Here is a 19226-nt window from a genome sequence, read left to right as displayed (position 1 = left end):
CAGTTCCCAGTGCAGTACCAAACCCAGAGTAGGCATTCAAATTGGCTGAGTAAATCATGAGCTAATTCCATTAAGTTGTTGCTGAATCAAAGTGTCATTCCTTTTAGGAGTCCTCATTTTCAAAGAGGACAGCTATGAAGGGGCAATTCTTAATAACCCAAGTGGAATTAATCTCATAGTGGAATTACAGGCAACAGGGAGCCTGGATGCCATAAAGGGGTCATTATATTCTGCTGATGGTTCCCTTTTGCTGTCTACCTTTCCTGAGTTTTCTCTCTCCTATTCAATTTTCATTTGTTTCCTTTGGCCCAACAGCAAATTTGATGTCACAGCTTCTTCTAAAGAGCCCTGTAGAAACCAGAATCTCCTAGTGGCAAATCTTCTAAAGCTTTCTGCTTTTATCCCTGCTAGCAAGACTGTGGAGGTTGACACCAGCAGGCAGGCAGCCAGGGGCTCTGTAGGGCTGCATCCCCCCCTCGACAGATGACATACATTACGGGATTTGGTTCCAACTCTTTAGCTCAGGTGCCTAGCTGTGGAGGATCTGCCTCTGCCATGCCTCGTACCCTGTTCTGACCTCATGCATCTTACTGAGATTATCTGAACTATCTACTTCCTAATGAGTCTGCCGGCCTGCTGGTTGTGATAAAGTGTAAAGCTATTTGGCCCTAATCTTAAATGTATGATTAGCCTCCTACTGGGTGGGGGGCCACCACCCAACCCACTAGTCATTATATTTGGAGACAAGGCCAGGGAAACATAGGCCATTCAGTACCCCATGTAGAACTCCATCCAGTTGAGCTGGACTGGGCCACAACTGAAGTGGGCGGTCTCACTTTGATCTAAAGCCAATGGTTCTCTGTCACCCTTGGCTTCAATTAGAGTCATCTGGGGAAACATAAAAAAATTCTGATGTCTAGGCCCCGCTTCCTGAGCTTCTGATTTAATTAGACTGGGATGAGGCCTGAACATGTTTATTCTTTCTTATGAAATGAGCTTTTGTATAAGTACAAAAGTACTTTTGTATAAAAAAAGTGCTACAAGGCCATCACTAGTACGTTTGAACTTATTATTACAAATTTTCTTTATAATTTTAATTTTTGTGCAATGTTGCATGCAGCACACATTTTTTTTTTTAAAATAATCCAATGTATTTATTTATTTATTTATGTCGTGTCTTTGTTGCGGCACGCGGGATCTTAGTTGTGGCATTCAGGATCTTTCATTTCAGCGCACGAGCTTCTCTCTAGTTTTGGCGTGCGGGCTTTCTCTTCTCTAGTTGTGGCACGCAGGTTCCAGAGCACGCGGGCTCTGTAGTTTGCAGCACACGGGCTCTAGTTGAGGCGCGCAAGCTCAGTAGTTGTGGCGCGCACGCTTAGTTACCCCGCGGCATGTGGGATCTTAGTTCCCCGACCACGGATCGAACCCATATCCCCTGCGTTGGAAGCCAAATTCTTTACCACTGGACCGCCAGGGAAGTCCCAAGCTCACATATTTAACCAGTCACCTGCTGTTTGTTGAACATTTAGTTTGTTTCCAATTTTTAGCTATAATAAAAGGAAACAATGAGAGCAATCTTCACATAAGTTTTCCTATTTGAGGCATTATGTATTTCATTAGGAGAAATTTCCAGAAGTTTTATTACTGGATAAAATAGTATGCAAATATTTTATTTTATTTATTTATTTTTTGGCTGCACTGGGTCTTTGTTGTTGTGCACGGGCTTTCTCTAGTTGCGGGGACCGGGGGCTACTCTTTCTCACTGCGGTGGCTTCTCTTGTTATGGAGCACGGGCTCTAGGTGTGCAGGCTTCAGTAGTTGCGGCACACAGGTTCAGTAGTTGCAGCCTGAGGGCTCTGTGGCACACAGGCTTCAGTAGTTGTGGAGCACGGGCTTAGTTGCGCTCCGCGGCATGTCTGATCTTCCCGGACCAGGGCTCGAACCCGTGTCCCCTGCATTGGCAGGTGGATTCTTAATCACTGCGCTACCAGGAAAGTCCCTGAAAATATTTTAGACTCTTGATATTGTCCAGTTGCTTTTCGAAAGGCTTTAAACCAATTTACACTCATTCCAGAATGGGTGAAAATTTCCATTTTACCCAGCATCGGTCATTTGCTAACATAACAAAGCATTTATTCTATATTTCACTGTGTATGTCTATATTTGAGGCTTATATTTTTTAAAAAACCTCCCCAAGAGAACAACAGTAGGCTTGACTAAAGGTTGGCCAAGTGCTGGGGGCCCTTTTCCTCAGCCCCTGGAGATCTTGTCCGGTGGTGGCAAAGGCCCAGGAAAAGAACCCCAAGGAAATGGAGGTTTCCTCTGAAGGCCTCAGGCCAAATGGTCCCCAGCCATCCTCCCTGGGCCTTTCTAGGGAGGGGCTCTTCTCCTCTAGCTGCCCTGGGTTGGAAGTGACCCAAAGAGAACCAAGAGCACATGATCCCAAAGAGGGAAAACAGGAGAAAAATCTGTTATGCATAACCAGGAGCTTGGAGCATCTCCCAAAATTCTGGGTGAATCTGCTTCCCAGCCCTTGGTCCTGACCCACAGAAGCCTCTGGCTGTGCTGACCACCCCCATCAGATGTGCCTCCTCCATACCCTATTTCCATGGCCTTGGTTTTTTAGATTGCTTTTAAAATTACTATAGAGCTACTGGTACAGCATAAACAAATACTATAGAAACAAAAAATGGCAAATTTGGAAAGATTCCCCCTCACCTCCTACTTCCATTCCCTTCCCCAGAGGTAACCTGATAAGTGTGTATCCTTCTAGATCATTTAACAGTGCTAGCGTGCGTGAGATCGTATGTGTATGCATACAGGATTTTTAAAATATATAAATGGAATCATGCTATATGTAGTTATCGCCAACTTGCCTTTACCATTTAACTTTAAAGTGTAGACCACTTTCTGTGTTAGTTAGTATAGAGCTGCCTGATTCTTTTTCATGGCTGCATGATAATCCATTGTATATAATGATATCATATAATGTAACACATTTTGTTGTTGGATGCTTCACATTTTTCTCTTTGACGACAGTGCTGCAGTGAACTCATTTGTGTGCGTGTTGTTGTGCCATCTACCTGACTTTGAGTGTTGCCACTGCCAGAAAACTCCTGGCATTGGGCTTCAACTATGCATACCCTAGGGTGTCTCCGCTACGGCCAGTACTCATTTAGGCTTTGGAGGAGCTCGAGCAGGCTCAGTCCTGACCTCTGCTCTCGTTCTATTTTTCTGCTGTTGTGGTTGAGAATACCTTATGGCCCAGCTTCCAGAGTTCTGACAACACCACCACATCATGCAAAGGTGCAAAAAGTATGGCTAGTGTCCCTCTGACCATTGGGAGGGAAGAAGAGAAGGCCAGCTTTTCCAAATGCAATCCAGTTGGAGAAAGTCTGAAAGTGGCTGCCTATCAAAGTGGTTTTCAAGATCCTCACTCTTTTGCCCCTGGGAACTGACATAGGAGATACAAGGAGCTGAAGTGGTGTTAGAAGCTCTCCAAAGCAGCAGAGGGAGCCAGGGAGTATGGTGTGTGTGTGGCCCTAGACTAAACGTTCTTGGCCCATGGATGGAGATAGCCAGTCCTTGATCTAACATGTTGTTGTACTTTTGTCCTTTAAGATTTTCAAGCCCCCTGGTCCTGTAAGAAGCAGTAAGGGCTAATGAGAAGCAGGCTGTACTCTGGGAAACAGGAAATCTGGTTCCATTTATGACTTCATCGGGCCCTACCATGGAATTTTGAACAGCTTCAGTTTGCTGCCCTGTGCTTTGGGTCTCTTGTCTAGAGGTGCCATCTGCGTCTTTAGGGTGCTGGGGTTAGAGTTCTTGTTTTTCCTGCAAGATAGTGCTAGTGTCATTGGCTGTTAAAAATGGGACAGGCCGGGGAGCTTTGCCATTTGGGGGAGATGTTTGCTGTGTTTGGCTTATCCTGCTTGCGTGTTTCCTTCTTTTTTACTTTCTGGACACACAGAATGAACATATGTTTGTAGCAGTGGAGGCAGGGGCTGAACTTCCCATGTGGCAGCCTCCTGAAATGTATTCTTGCACGCACAACTGCAAAGGCAGATGTTGACCTGCTCTCTCAACCCTTTGGGAACTCTCTGGGGAATGGTGGTGTGGTCACTGTCAGAGCAGAGCAACAAACAAGTCTGCTTTAATCAGGGATGAGCTACGTTTGAGCAGTACTAAAGTTGCTCATGCAAAAGTAATTTATTTAGACAAATCAGGATTTTAAAGCTTTTCATTGAAGTGTAACTTACATGCAGAAAAGTGCATGAATTATAAACATACAGCTTAGTGAATTTGTGCAAAGTGAACACACCTATGTCACCCACATAACTCCTACCTAGGTCAAGGAGTAGAACATTATTGGCACCCCAGTAGACCCCTGTATCCCCCCCCCCATTTACTAGTCCTTTGAGGTATAAGCACTAACCTTTCAACACTTTATATTAATTTTGACTGTTTTGAACTTTATATATATTTGTGAAATGTATTCACATTTTGCATAGATTCTGTTCATTATTCTCATTACCACATGGAATTCATGATAGAAGTATACCACAGTCAACTTATCCATTCTATGTTGGTGGGATTTGGGGTTGGTTTTCATTTGGGGCTATTGCACATTATGTTGCTATGAATAGTTTTGCACATACCTTTTGGTGCCTGTGGGCACCCACTTCTGCTGTATACATTCCTACAGGTGGAATTGCTGAGTCACAGGGTTTGCATACATTCAGCTTTTTTTTTTTTTGCGGTACGCGGGCCTCTCACTGTTGTGGCCTCTCCCGTTGCGAGCGGAGCACAGGCTCCGGACGCGCAGGCTCAGCGGCCATGGCTCACGGGCCCAGCCGCTCCGCAGCATGTGGGATCTTCCCAGACTGGGGCACGAACCTGTGTCCCCTGCATCGGCAGGTGGACTCTCAACCGCTGCGCCACCAGGGAAGCCCTGCACTCAGCTTTTAACAGACTTTGGAAACAGCAGTGGCGAGAGTTAGGAATGTAGTGGGTTTTTTTTTTTTTTAATAAATTTATTTATTTTTGGCTGCATTGGGTCTTCGTTGCTGCATGTGGGCTTTCTCTAGTTGTGGCGAGCGGGGGCTACTCTTTGCTGCGGTACGCGGGCTTCTCATTGCGGTGGCTTCTCTTGTTGCGGAGCAGGGGCTCTAGGCGTGTGGGTTTCAGTAGTTGTGGCACATGGGCTTCAGTAGTTGTGGCTCGTGGGCTCTAGAGCGCAGGCTCAGTAGTTGTGGCGCACGGGCTTAGTTTCTCCACGGCATGTGGGATCTTCCCGGACCAGGGCTTGAACCTGTGTCCCCTGCATTGGCAGGCGGATTCTTAACCACTGCGCCACCAGGGAAGCCCAGGAATGTAGTATTGATAGGGGACAGAGCACAGGGCTAAGATCAGGCCCCAGACCTCTGGTCACCTCCCAGGCTTGGATTACAGGGGAGCCAGAGTAAACCACTCACCCTCTGTGTTTCCTCAACTGTAAACTGGAAATAATCAGTACCTGCTCTATTCCTTGCTGTGGGTAGGAAAGCCCTCTGCAAAGTCTCAAGCTGAATGAATGGAAGCTGTCACTAACATGGAAGCAGGGGAGGGAGACTTTTAATTATTAATGAGAACTAAAGAACAACTATACTGATGTGAATTTCCGTTTCCAATGAAGAATCCAGAGATTAGATTAACTGCTCTGCTAGACAGAGTGGTATTGCCAGAGGGGCCTGTAACATTATTCTCTCAAACCCAGACACAGAGTAACCTCCCAAGCCTGTCCTCCTCTGTATGTTACCAGAAGATTCCTCACCTGCCTGGAGCCCCAGGGGTCCTCCCAGTTTTTCCTCTCAGTCCCCAAATGCCCAACTTCTTTGTTTCCTCTGCATCACCCTGAGTTGTCCTGATCTGGAAAATCTGTTTGGTTTGACTCTGCCCAGCTGGACCAGTTTTAAGACACCAGGAAAGCCAAAGGACACGAGCATTCCACACCCTCTTGCATTATTGAATGTCAGGTTTGAGTAATGTCAGGGAGGTGCTTTGGTCTCACAGTGACGCTAAAAGTTCACAGCCATTTATTCTCCCAAAGGTTGTACTATGCTAACTCAGGGGCTGTAAAAATTAATAATTAATTGAAAGTCGTGTCAAAACCTCTTCCACCCTATTGGTTCCCAAGCAGATAGTCACACAAGTGGATGGCAGTGCCCTCTTCTGGCCAAGGCCACACTTGCATGGCTGTGGCTAGGGTGAGGGGCTTGTGACACGGGGCTGGTTGTTCATTTGGGAGCAGGCTCATCTTGGGGTTAGTCTTGGATAAATCACATTTGGGGATCCACCCTTCCTTTCCTCTTCAAAGACGAAAGATCACAACTATGATGGTTAGTTTTATGTGTGGTTAACATTTAAATCAGTCCTTTTTTTACTCTCTGAATGTGGCTGGGCCTTATCCTTAAGAGCAAAAACTGAAGTTTCCCAAATAATTTCTCCTTCAAGGCCGCAACATAGGAACTCTGTGTTTTCAGCCTGCAGATTTTGAATTCAATACTACATCAACTCTTCCCTGAATTTCCAGGCTGCCAGCCTGCTCTACGAATTTCAGACTTGTCAGTCCTCACAATCATGTGAGCCAATTCCTTAAGATAAAACTCTGTGTGTGTGTGTGTGTGTGTGTGTGTGTGTATACAGTTGACCCTTCAACAGTGTGCAGTTTAATCCAGTATATAGTCAGCCCTCGTATCCATAGTTCCTCCACATCCACGGATTCAACCAACCACAGACCGTGTAGTACTGTAGTATTTACTATTGAAAAATATCAGGTAAAAGTGGACCCACGCAGTTCAAACCTGCATTGTTCAAGCGTTTCAACTGTATGTATGTGTGTGTGTATATTATATATGTGTGTGTGTGTGTGTGTGTGTGTGTGTATATATATCTCCTGTTGGTTCTGTTTCCATGGAGAACCCTGACTGATGCAAAACCTAGTCCGAATTCCATTTTATATCAGTGACATCTCATTTGAATATATTGAATGTAAAGAGACACGAAGTATATAGCAGGTGACTTTCTGAGTTCAGGTTTAAGTTCCAGTCCCATTTCACGTACTAGCTTCATGAACTAGCTACTCAATTATATTTAGCCTTGGTTTCTTCATTTGTATAAAAGAGAGAATAGTAATATTTACTGAATAGGCTATTACGAAGATTAAATAAGACAAAATGTGTGTAGAATAGTGTCTGGCTCAGAGTAAGTACTCAGTAAATGTTAGTTATTATTATTAAGATTATTGAGGGGAGTTGTCAAAGAAGGGGATTTACTGAGTGAGGGGTACATGGCAGGGTCCCATCTCCCCCCTTGTCTCCCCAAACTCTCATGTACAGGCAGTCTCTGCTTTTCACTACCTGTTCCTGGGGGATATTATAAAGCAATTTCTTATAGAGTGCCCTGTTTCTTCCCATCAGAACCCAATCAAGCTTAAAAGTTGGATTCCAATTTAATGGACTAAGCCATTATTATGTCATAAAAGTAAAGTACAATAAATCTTGGTAATTATTTAAAACAGCAAAATTATTCTTTTAAGTCTTAATATGGGGCTTCCATAAAATTTTATCTTCACGCCACAATACAACTTATCATCAGGTAGCAGTTTTGTTTGCCTTCTGACAATTTAGAAGGACTTTCACACGATGATTTAGTAGGTCAAAACCTGTTTTTTTTAATAGGGAAAACTTTGGTATTTAGAATTAGCCAGCTGACCTCAGTTTAGATGATCCCAATTTTGTTGGCGATATCCAAAGCATCATAGTCAGGACCCAGTTAAACATATGCGTTCTTCTCTCCATCAGGCCTGATCAGGGTGTTGACCTTAGCCACGTCAATGTCATAGAGCTCCTTCACAGCCTGTTTAATCTGGTGCTTGTTGGCCTCGACATCCACAATGAACACCAGTGTGTTGCTGTCTTCTATTTTCTTCATGGCTGACTCAGTGGTCAGGGGGAACTTGACGATGGCGTAGTGGTCAAGCTTGTTGCTCCTAGGGGCGCCCTTCCGAGGATATTTGGGCTGCCTCCTGAGCCTCGGTATTTTGGGCCATCGGAAGGTAGGTGACGTCCGGATCTTTTTTTCGTGGCTGTGGATGCCTTTCAACACTGCTTTCTTGGCCTTCAAAGCTTTTGCTCTGGCTTCAGCTTTGGGAGGGACAGGGGCTTCCTTCTTTGCCTTACGTGCCACCTTCGTGCAGTCAAAACCTGTTTTTAAAGTTAGCCAGATGGTTATATCTAGGTGGAGGGATTTTGGTTTTAAATATATCTATATACATAGTTATTTTTAAATATATACATAAATATATACATAGATATATTTGTGTTTCCTCCAGTGATTCATCAGAAGGATCCACAAGACCCAATAGCAGGTTATATACTCACTGGGATTTATGATAACAAAGGTACAGAGTAAAAGCAGCAGGAGAAAGACATGCATTAATGGCATCCAGAGAGGTTCAAAACAGGCTTCCGATGTCCTTCCTTCTGGGAGGTCACACAGGAGTACTCTTTCTCTTACTGTTGACTATGAACACGTGTGAAATGTCTTGGCCCATAGAAGCTGTTTGAGTCTCAGAGTCTAAAGCTTTTATGGGGAGCTGGTCACATAGGTATATCCTGTTATGCAACCAACCATGACAACCGAAACTCAGGACCTTAATAATGAAACCAGGTGCAGATCGTAGATTTTGATGTTTGTGCAAAGCAACCTGACAAGCAGGTATGACACAGTCCATTGCTCCAGGTGTGTATAAGAAACCCATCAATCACTAACAAAAAGAACACTCTAAGCCCACATTCCCAGCGGTTGGCCAAGGGTTAATCATGGGTCCTTAAAGACAGGTAGGGAGTAGGCAACCAGACCTGCTGTGTTAACTCTTTCCTCACAGTCTGAATTTTCTTAAATGTCTATAATTCACCTCTGTTACTTTGGTAATCAGAAAAGTAACTAATGATATAAAGGCATCTGAAGTTAATGATTTTCCTTTTTAGTCATTTAATGATGCTGCTTTGTAATCGCAGTACATTTCCCTGTAACCAGCAAAGCTGCTGAGAGAAGTCAAGTCACCTTACTAAACACTTCATGGATGGCCATCAGAGCCTTCATACTCTTTGGGAAAACCATAATAACAGGCTGGGACAGAGCATGTGAGACCTAGAAGGAACCACAGCAACACCTAGTTCAACTTTCCCATCTTAGAGATGAGGAAGTAGGAATACTGAGCAGTGAAAGGACTCACCCGAAGTTCTAAATCTGAGGTCTTTCAATTAAAAACCTCTCTTGGTGGGGGTGGTGGTGGGAGGAATTGGGAGATTGGGATTGACACATATACACTATTGATACTATGTATAAAATAGACAACTAATGAGAACATACTGTGTATAGCACAGGGAACTCTAATGCACTGTGGTGAACTAAATGGGAAGGAAATCCAAAAAAGAGGGTATATATGTATATGTATAGCTGATTCATTTTGCTGTACAGTAGAAACTAACACAACATTGTGAAGCAACTATACTCCAGTAAAAATTAATAAAAAACAAACAAAACAGAAAAACAAAAAAAACACCTCTCTTGGTACTCCTGAAGTGGGATAAGGCAATGTCTGCTCAGTTGCTTCTGACTGTCTTTAACTTGGGCAGAAACTGGGGGAGCCCTGCCTGGTGGGACTGCCTGCACCGAGTGTGCACAGCCCAATCTCCTTTGGTCTACATAGAGGCTTCCCATCTTTTGCCAGCCCCTTTCTTCTCCAGTGGCCCTATAGAAGCACCATGACTCTGTATCTAGAGCCTTACCCATGCAGTGCCAATGGTCTGGTTTAGAACCTTGCAAGAGATTAGTTTCAGCTTTACTAAAATTTCTCTTTCTTTCCCCTTCAGTTATTCTCTTGTAGTTGGGGAGGGGTGGTGTCTCTGTCTCCCCTGGACTTTAAATTCCTTGAAGGCCTCCTGGAATCATGTTATCAAGTGGTTATGATTGTAGGTAGTGAAGTCAAATGGTCCAGGGTTCACATACTGGCTTAGCATCTCACTGGCTTGTGTAATCTGAGTGAACTACTTAATGGAAACAATAGTACCTCCCTCATAAAGTTACCGGGAATGAAAGGAGGTAGTAACTCTTAACTAGCATAGTGTTTGGCGTTTAAAAATGTTCAATAAATATTGGCTATTATTTTTTAAGTAAGTACTCCATTTATTTTGGAAAACTCTATTCTCTGATCTTTCTACTCTTTTTTTTTTTTTTTTGTCTTTGCCGCGAGGCATGTGGGACCTTAGTTCCCTCACCAGGGATCGAGCCTGCGCCACCTGCAGTGGTAACTCGGAGTCCTAACCAGTGGACCACCAGGGAATTCCCTAAGCAGTTTTATTGAAGTAATTGAGATGTAATATACACTGTACATGTTTAAAGTATATAATGTCATAAGTTTTAACAGGTACACATCTGTGAAACCATAATCAAGTTAATGAACATATCCATAACCCCCCAAAGTTTCCTTATATCTTTTGTAATCCATTTACTTGTCCTCAGGCAACCACTATCTACTCTCTGTCTCTACAGATTAGCTTGCATTTGCTAGAATTGTATATAAATGGAATCATATAGTATGCACTATTTTTTTGGCTTCTTTCACTCAGCATTATTTTGAAATTCATCTATATTGTTGAGTGTATCAGTTGCTTAGTAATTTTCCGCTGTTGAGTATATCAAATGCTAGGTAGATATACGCCAATTTGTTTATCCACTCACCTACTGATGGATATTTGGGTTGTTTCAGTTTTGAAATATTAGAAATAAAACTACTATGAACATTTGTGTACAAGTCTTTATATGGGCACAAACTTATGTTTCTCCTGGGAGTAGAATGGGTGGGTCATAAGGTAGGTAAATGTTAAATTTTTCAAGAAACTGCCAAATTAGTTTCCAAGTGGTTGTACCATTTTCCATTCCCCTTAGTAGCATATGAGAGTTCCAGCTGCTCCACATTGATGACAATAGTTGGTATGATCAGTCTTTTTAATTTTGGATATTCTAATAGGTATGTAGTAGTATCTCTTTATGATTTTAATTTTAATTTCCCTAATGGGTAATGATGTTGAGCATTTTAAAATGTGCTCTTTTTCGCCATATATATATATATATATATATATATATATATATATATAATTTTTTTTTTTTTGGTGGTACGTGGGACTCTCACTGTTGTGGCCTCTCCCATTGCGGAGCACAGGCTCCGGACACGCAGGCTCAGCGGCCACAGCTCACGGGCCCAGCAGCTCCGCGGCATGTGGGATCCTCCCGGACCGGGGCACGAACCCGTGTTCCCTGCATCGGCAGGCGGACTCTCAACCACTGTGCCACCAGGGAAGCCCCATATATCTTTTTGATGAATTATCTGTTCAAATTGTTTACCCAATATTGATGGGGTTTTGTTTTCTTGTTTTTGAGTTTTGAGACTTTAAAAATATATTGTGTATATAAATCCTTTATGTGACTTACAAATATTTTCTTGAAGTCTGTAACTTGTCTTATTATTCTCCTAGCACTGTCTTTCAAAGAACAGAAATTCTTAGTTGTAAAGAAATACAATTTATCAATTTTTTCTTTTATGGGTCATGCCTTTGGTATTATGATCCAAGGTCACAAACATTTCTCCTATGTTTTCCTCTAGAAGTTTTATAGTTTTAAGTTTTACATGTAGGTCTATAAATGTTAGGTTAATTTTTGTGTATGGTGTGAGATATGAATCAAAGTAGTTTTTTTTCCCCCTTGGATAGGCAATATTTCAGCACTGTTAAGACAATCCTTTCTCTACTAAATCACTTTTACATGTTTGTTGAAAAATTAATTTACCATATATGTGTAGGTCTGTTTCCACACTCTATTTTTCCCCCAGTGATCTGTCTTCATGCCAATACTATACTGTCTTGATTACCGTGCCTTTTCCAAAGTTGTTTAGCTATTAGATTTTTTTTCATTTTCAAATAAAATTTAGAATTAGCTTGTCAAGTTTTATACAAAAAACCTGCTGGGGTTTTGATTAGAATAGCATTGAATCTATATGTAAACTCAGGGAGAATTGACATCTTAACAATACTGAGTATTCTGGTCCACAAATATAGAGTAGCTCTTTATTTATTGAGGTCTCCTTTAATTTCTCTCAGCTATATTTTGTAGTTTTCAGTGTACAGGACATGCACTTCTGTCAATTTTATTGCTCTGCATTTGACAATTTTGGTACTAGGGTAAATGGTACGATTTTTAATTTCAGGTTTCAGTTGTTTGCTAATACATTGATATACAGTTGATTTTTATATATTGAACTTATATCCAGGAGTCATGCTAACCTCACTTATTATTTTTATAAGCTATTTTTGTAGACTCCATAGGATTTTCTGCATCGACGATCATGTTCTCTATGAATAGTTTTACTACTTTCTTTTCAATTTGATTGTCTTTTATTTCTTTTCCTTGCCTTATTATACTGGCTTGACCCAGTACAATATTAAATAGAAGTGATGAAAGCAGACATCCTTCCCTTGTTCCTAATTTTAGAGGGAAGGCATTCAGTCTCTTACCATTTAGTATGATGTTAGCTATAGATTCCCTATAACAGGTTGAGGAAGTTCCTTTCTATTCTTAGTTTGCTAAGAGGTTTTTTCTTTTAATCAAGAATTGATGTTGGATTTTGCCAAGTATTTTTCTGTGTCTACTGATACAATTATGATTTTTTTTCCTTTTTAGTCTTTAATATGGTGAATTACATAGATTGATTTAATAATAGCTTTACTAAGACATAATTCATAGAGCATAAAGTTTACCCTTTTAGAGGGTACAATTCTGTGGATTTTACTATATTTATAGAGCTGTGCACCCATTACTGCAATCAAAATGCCATAACATTTTCTTTACCTCAAAGAGAAACTCTGTACCTATTAGGAGTCATTCCCTACTTCCCCCCTGTCCCCAGGCCCTGGCAACCACCAATCTACTTCTACGGATTTGCTAATTCTGGACATTTCATATGAATGGAATCATACTCAGTGTGGTCCTTTGTGACTGGCTTCTTTGACTTAGCATGTTTTCAAGGTTTATCTGTTATAGCGTATATCAGTATTTCATTCCTTTTTATGGCTGAATAATATTCTATAGTATGGATATACCACATTTTGTTCATCTATTTATCAGTTGATTGACATTTGGGTTTTTCTACTTTTTGGCTATTACGAATAATGTTGCTATGAACATTTGTGTACAGTTGTTCGTGTAGACATATGTTTTCATTTTTCTTGAGTATATACCTAGGAGTGGAATTACTGGGTCATATGGTAACTCTGGGTTTAACCTCTGAAGAAATTGCCAGGCTGTTTTCCAAGCGGCTGTACAATTATGGGAAGGTTTTAAACTACAACTTCAATTTCTTTAAAAGATAGGGCTATTTAGATTATTTATTTCATCTTGAGTGAGCACTGATAGTTTATGTCTTCCACAGAATTTGTCACTTTCATGTAAGTTGTTGAATTTATTGGCATGAAGTTGTTGATATTTCCTTATTCTTTTAGTATCTGCAGAATGTGTAGAAATGTCCTCTCTCTCATTCCTAATATTGGTAATTTGTGTTTTCTTCCTTTTTTTTTTCCTGATCAATCTAGCCTAGGTTTACCAATGCTATTGACTAGATTAGCTAATTTTAAAAAAATCTATGTGTGTCACTCTGTTATGTGGAAAATTACCTTCATCCAATAGTAGCCTCTAAATACACTACTAGGCAAGCTCTCCCGGAGTTCATGGAATATAAAAGATCACACACCAAATCGAAATGCTTGGATCGCAAAGTTTATTAAGTCAATGTAAAACACACTGTGAGAAACAAGGGAGTGGAAATGGCTAAGTTAAACAAACACTTAGGATAGGGACCAGTGGAATTGATAGGACTGTGCTACTGAAATCCTGGGGTGTGCTATGTTCATAGGACTTCTATCTTTCTCTTTCTGTGCTGTATCAGCTTTCCGTGCTTGCTGGCAATGCAGATATAAAGACTAGAGTTGAGGTTCGAGCTAGGGGGTCCTATGTCAGTGATACATACTTGCTCTGTTGGAGACATGAAGTTATAGCCACAGTTGTAGCTTGTCAAATCGTCTGTTGAACAGCCATGGAGGGCACATGGAGCCAGACTAGGTATCACTAATGGGTGGCTGAATTAAGGACTCATGAATATTGATATTGAATGTATCGTTGAATATTTAGTGCCCAGGCGCCCCTCATGTATGTTTATTACCTCATGTACTCTTGGTTCTTCTAGCCCTTTTTCATCAATGTTTAACCCACACATGTTCTATTTACTAATTCTGACCTTTACTTGATGTATCTTATGAGTTTATCCATACATTTCTTATCGTCTACAGAATTAAATATATTAAAACTATACATCAAATGTACTAAACTCTCCCCATCTGTTATTCCTTCATCTCTCTGTGACACACTCACCTACTTTGGACATGGTGTACACTGAATAAATCTTAAAAAAATAAGCAATACCCTCTTGTAGTCTTGCCATAGAAATATAATTATTCAAACAAAAATTTCCTGTAGTTAAATACACGTGGGAACTATTGGGTTTCTTTACTGCAGGACTTGTTAGTGCCTTAACACACTCATGTAGGGGTACCTTTCGTAGTGTTCCCAAACTTACTGACCCATGGAAATCTACTCGAGGTATATATCTAGCAATTAGTGTTCTATAGAACACTTCCTGGGAAATGCCCCCTAGGGGACTGCTCTGCGCAAGGCCTTAAAGAGGGCTGGGAAATGTAGATGTTTCCTAAGGCAGCCATAGACTAAGCAGTTGATTTGAAATTCCCTTGTGTACCTTATATAGACTTCAGCTTTTCCGGGTTAGAAATAAATCTATGGGGACTTCCCTAGTGGCACAGTGGTTAAGAATCCGCCTGCCAATGCAGGGGACACGGGTTCGATCCCTGGTCCGGGAAGATCCCATGTGCCGCGGAGCAACTAAGCCCGTGCGCCACAACTACTGAGCCTGCACTCTAGAGCCTGCACGCCACAACTACTGAACCCACATGTCACAAGTACTGCAGCCTGTGTGCCTAGAGCCTGTGCTCCGTAACAAAGAGAAGCCACCACAACGAGAAGCCTGCGCATCTCAACAAAGAGCAGCCCCCGCTCACCGCAAATAGAGAAAGCCAGGGCACAGCAACCAAAGACCCAAAGCAGCCAATAAATAAATAAATAAAGAGATAAAGTTGAAGAAATTAAGAAACAAACAAACAAATAAAACTGAAGACCTCCTCTTCCACCAGGCTGGGAAAATACTAGTTTAATGAGACCTCAGGGAACCCAGATCTCTATGAAAAGGATCTCCCTGGTATGGTTACCCTGGACTGTCAAGGGATTCTAAAGACTTGAAACTGAGTTTATTGGAGTCTCTTCATTTGTCAATAGGAAGATAGCTGACTTAATCTAGTAGACAAAACGGGGGGAAAGAAGTAGAGCCGATCACAAGGCTTCCACCCTATTGTGTGTGCTCCATTTCACATCCTCTGCCCCAGCACCGTCAACATGGAGGCAGGTACCCCCACTCCCAGCCCTCCCTCCCTCCCTGCGCTCAAGGACTGCCTTCTTGCCCCTCTTATATTGTCTTCCTGGCACCCTTCTCCCAATTTGTCTCCTGCCTAAATCCTGCTCACCCCTCAGATGGCAGTTCAAATGTTGTTTCCTCTGGCGAGCTTTACTTGACTCCTACAAGTAGGTTATGCTTCTCTCCCCATCACTTATCACAAGTGCAATTAATGTTATCTAATGATTGTCTCTGCCACTAGCTTGTGAGCTGCGTGAGAGCAGAAACTGACTAGTTCACTGTTGAATTACTAGCACATGGCACAGTGCAAGTGGTTAATAAAAATACCAGTTGAGGACTTCCCTGGTGGTGCAGTGGTTAAGAATCCACCTGCCAGTGCAGGGGACACGGGTTCGAGCCCTGGTCCGGGAAGATCCCACCTGCCGCGGAGCAACTAAGCCCGTGTACCACAACTACGGAGCCCGCAAGCCTAGAGCCCGTGCTCCACAACAAGAGAAACCACCGCAATGAGAAGCCCACGCACTGCAACGAAGAGTAGCCCTTGCTCGCCGCAACTAGAGAAAGCCCGCACACAGCAATGAAGACCCAACACAGCCAAAAATAAATAAATAAAATAAATAATTTTTTAAAAATACCAGTTGAATGAAAAACTCTATGTGCTGATACATTTTTGCTTATTTAAGTTAGGACTGTTCTGTCTTCCTCTGTCTTAGGTCAAAGTCTTCTCAATTCCCTTTATCCGAGGCTCAGATCCTCCCGTATTCATTCCAAGAAATGCCTCTCTTATCTATTCTCTGATCAAAGTAGTAGTTGGCATCCCTGTATATGGGCTAAAGTCTCTCATGTAATCTGGAGCAAAGGAGCCTTGGAAAAGCAGGGCTCTCTGTTTAAAAATGAGGTGTCCAGAGTTCCTAGTGGCCTGAGACTCTGTAATGAATAGGTCTTGTGTACTCCCAAAGGCCAGCAAGAAGGAATGGTGTAGCTGTGGGCAGCCATGAAACAAGCTGTGTTCGCAGGTATGCTGCTGACGTCACTGGGAAATAATGCTGGGAAAGCCGTTCCAGGGTGGGGCTAGCTGTTCTCTGGAATGTTGGGAACACGGGCTCTATTCTACCCGCTCCTCAGTGGTAGAATAGTTACACTCAAGCAGCTTCAATCAGCTCCTCCCCAGAGTAGCTGCTTGCCTCGCATCCCTCCGGAAACTTACTCACATAACCATTCCTTAGCCTACCCCAAAGTCAGCTGCTTTCAAACAGAGTATGGATGTGATTAGGAAAATGTGGCCAGGGGCAAACAGGCTGGAGGTGAGGACAGTCTCCCTCTTGTATTCATTTTCTCTGAGACAGGACTTTTTCTGAAGTGCCAGATGCCTTGAATCACTAATGGAGATCTGCATCGCAAAGGGGAAAGAATGCGGCTCTGCATTCACAGAGCTGAATTTTACCCCCTGACTCAACGGGATAATGTGATTCAAGCCCTTAGGAGGCTGTAGTGCTCAAAATATGGTAGCCGCTTAACTCTCAGGTGCTGCTTGGGTCTTCTGAGTCATCTGCACCTCCTGCATTGGGAACATCACACCGAATGAAAACGACCTGTTCACTTTTCTCTTTCTTCTGCTAGACTGTTAACACCTAGAAAAGTGCCGTCCAGGTCCCGTGGTACATTCACATTTGTTGAGTGGTTATGACATCAAGCACTGTGTGCTTTACCTGGATTACTTCATTTAATTCTCAAAACCCTATGGAGTTAGGAATTATTGTTATCCGCCTTTTATAGCTGAGGAAATGGAGGCACCAAGAGGTTAAGTAACTCACCCAATGTGACATATCTGGTAAGCGGTATATATGGCTGGTCAGGTTCCAGAACCTGTGCTCTTTACACGCTCCTGCACAACTTCATCCTCAGTCTGTGTTTTCCTCGTTTTTCTCCACTTATCCTAATATCACCATGGAGCATGCCATCCCTATCATCTCCTCCTGTGTGGGAGGGGCTATATTTATTCTGTGATTCTCTTTGTACTAGCCTAACACAATGCCTTATAAAATCGAATGCTTTTAATCGCCTCTCCACTTGTCTCGTGCTGGGTTTAGGTACCAGTTATGCTCTTTCACAGAACATTTCTTGTTGTCATTGTCAGCCTGGATGCTAGACTGAATGGACCACTATGCAGACCCTTTATGTTTTGTGTTCTTAATGACAACCATCTGTCTCCTAAAGCAATTGAGATCTTCAGTTATGACGACAAAGGAAAAACTGACGCTAGGCACAGCCCTATGCTACTGTTACATGTCTCAGGAATCAGTCACACTGAAGCCTGGCCTTTCTACCTTTCTCAAAGGGAGTCTGGGTGAAACTGGGGTTTCCTTTCACTATTAGGTGCTCAGGCCCCATACGCTTTAACAAGTAAATTGTACATACAAAAGAGTATTACATATCTTTGGAGTTAAATAAATAGAACGAATACTCATGTACAGCCCTCACCCCACTCAATAGAACATTATCAGACTCTAACAAGCCCTCCATGTACCCATCCCAATTGCATCTCCTTCCAACCCTCCCCCTGGTAATGCTAATATGCTTTTCATTATACAGAGTATGGGCTGTGTGAGAGCAATAATTTTCTGATGAGTAGGTCAGATGTGATTCCCAAGTACTTTGTTATGAAAGGTACTAGCAGCAAATGGGTATTCAAACTTATCTTGGGGTTTCACTTTCTATTCGAACGGATGTTTTCAGTGAGCTGCTCCCGATTCTACCTTCACAACCACTGCAGCATAATAGTGTGCTGAGAACAGATGTGTCACGAAATTGTGGTCAACATGCAAAACTGATTTTTACCACCGTGGGGGACATGTACTTTTAGGGCAACGCTGTCGGAATGCTAAGCTAAGAAGCCGCTGCCTGTGGTAAAGGGCAGGACTCAAACTGCAGGAGGGACGAGGGAGTGTGCTAGCACACCAGCACCGAGGAAACATCGTTTCCAGCAACTCCAAGTACTTCGCCATGCAGCCATGTGAGAGAACTTGATCGTTCTGAGAACTTGGTCGTGGCAGCAGACATGCTACCAACAGCTTGATGAAGACTAGCGTGGCAACCCCTGAAGCACTGAATCCTTACAGGAGATCCCAAGTTCTAGTATTAAAAAATGTGCTTAAATAGCAAAAAATGGAAAACTATTACTACAACCAACAGATATTTCTGAAATGGTTTAAGTTTTCATCATTTATTTCCTGCCACTAACGGACCCTATGAAATAATAATTTCACTGTCCCCTCCCCTCCACCATTATTGTGAATTAGAAACACTCATGTCAGCCCAGGACTGGAGGAAATGAAATGCAGTTCTCCCAGAGATTTAGTGATGTTTGTATGTAGCAGCTAAAGACCCCCAAAATTGGACATGATTTTCAGTGCTACTGAGTTTGTGAGAAGATTAAGTTAGGAAAGAACTTGGAGCTTTAAGGGAAATTGCTTTCAGAATGGGGGGAAAAAAACACATTTGAGGCTATGAGGCAAGAACCTTTGGACAGATGCCCAGAAAAGTAGGAAGCCTTATTCCCATCTCCCCTTCTCTATCTAGCTTCTCTGTTTAA

General features: G+C 42.3%; 1 pseudogene; it reads right to left on the bottom strand.

The window, feature by feature from the left end:
- Positions 1-7718: 7718 nt before the first annotated feature.
- Positions 7719-18694, bottom strand: LOC111173317 (large ribosomal subunit protein uL23 pseudogene; annotated as a pseudogene).
- Between the last annotated feature and the right edge of the window lie 532 nt (positions 18695-19226).

This window comes from Delphinapterus leucas, chromosome 2 (genome assembly GCF_059928025.1).
Source record: "Delphinapterus leucas isolate spDelLeu-1000000601 "Yukka" chromosome 2, BTC_Dleu_Yukka2, whole genome shotgun sequence".
Lineage (NCBI taxonomy): Eukaryota > Metazoa > Chordata > Mammalia > Artiodactyla > Monodontidae > Delphinapterus > Delphinapterus leucas.
Note: the sequence above shows the minus strand (reverse complement) of the source record. Positions and strands in the feature narration are given on the sequence as shown.